The sequence below is a fragment of the Plasmopara halstedii genome, assembly GCF_900000015.1.
Source record: "Plasmopara halstedii genome assembly, contig: Scaffold_1651, whole genome shotgun sequence".
NCBI classification, from domain to species: Eukaryota; Oomycota; class Peronosporomycetes; order Peronosporales; family Peronosporaceae; genus Plasmopara; species Plasmopara halstedii.
This window is the reverse complement of record NW_020188562.1, coordinates 275,424-276,578: the sequence shown is the minus strand read 5'-3', so window position 1 is coordinate 276,578 and position 1,155 is coordinate 275,424.

The following is a 1,155-nucleotide window of genomic DNA, read 5'->3' as shown; positions in this document are numbered from 1 at the left end:
TGGCGGGGATATCCCGACTCCAAAAACTCGTGGGAGTTTGAGGCGCCACTTCGGCAAGTTTGCCTAGTCGCCATGGGCGCTTTTGATCAGAAAGATCAGGACGCCCCGCGCTTCCTGACAATAGCCAGGGAAGTAGAAGGGTCATGGGCTGAGCTCAAACAGTGGCCCTGAGCTATTGCGGTCGCAGACACAGAGCTCGCGGGAGCGTTAGGGGTTAACCCAGTAACTTCATACTCAAATCACGAATCATCGCTAATGGTTTGACAAACCGATAAACTATAGAAGGGAATAATGATTTAGTTTTTGAACTCGTGTTTTATATGCTTGATGTGCACCATCAACGGATATAGATGAGATTTTCTGCCTTTAAGATATAATCAGGACAGTCCTTGAGCTGACGACGCTTTGAGAGAGCTCGTAGTTTGTTGCACGACAACTGAGGTTGACATTATGTATATCTAGCAGGTGATAGATAATCAATGCAGAAATTTTATGTGCTTTGAAGCGTCGTTGCAGCGGGGCTGCCGTAGCTTCGCGCTTTGAGGAAGCGTAACTTAGGTCACCGACCTTTCGTTCTATACTAAGAACAAGTACGAGTTTAGCGGATCGAAATCCGCTTACCCCAAGAGTAACTATTGCTTAAACCAAGGCTAACTACTCTTTCGTTTAAAATCCAAAGCTAACTATCATTTATTTTTATCTGCGGCGAAGCAGCCTAATTTTAAACGTATAGATTTTCATAAATAGTAAAACCTTAATACATGCATTACTACTGGCTTCCTAGCCCCATACCGTATTCTTGTTTGGGTGCAGTCACACCATGTCCATCTCGTGTGACACGAACCCCTGTTACCAGGGTACATGTAACCCCGTTACACTCTGCTCCAATAAAATTTATAGTTCCAATCGATTATTGCCTCAACGAGGCTCGCGAGCCCGCTAGACACTGTAACTTGGTTCGTTGGAATAAAAAGACTTCCACACTCTATGAGCCCTGTGTCAACGACACTGAAGTCACCAAGTCTCGCTGGTTTTGACAGCGAACACGGGCAGAGCCCAACTTCGTCTTCCGCACGCGGTGCAATGTCGGACATTGCGTGCGCGGCACCGAGGAGTGTACATCCTAGGCTCGATGAGCGCGAGCGTCGCGCTCTG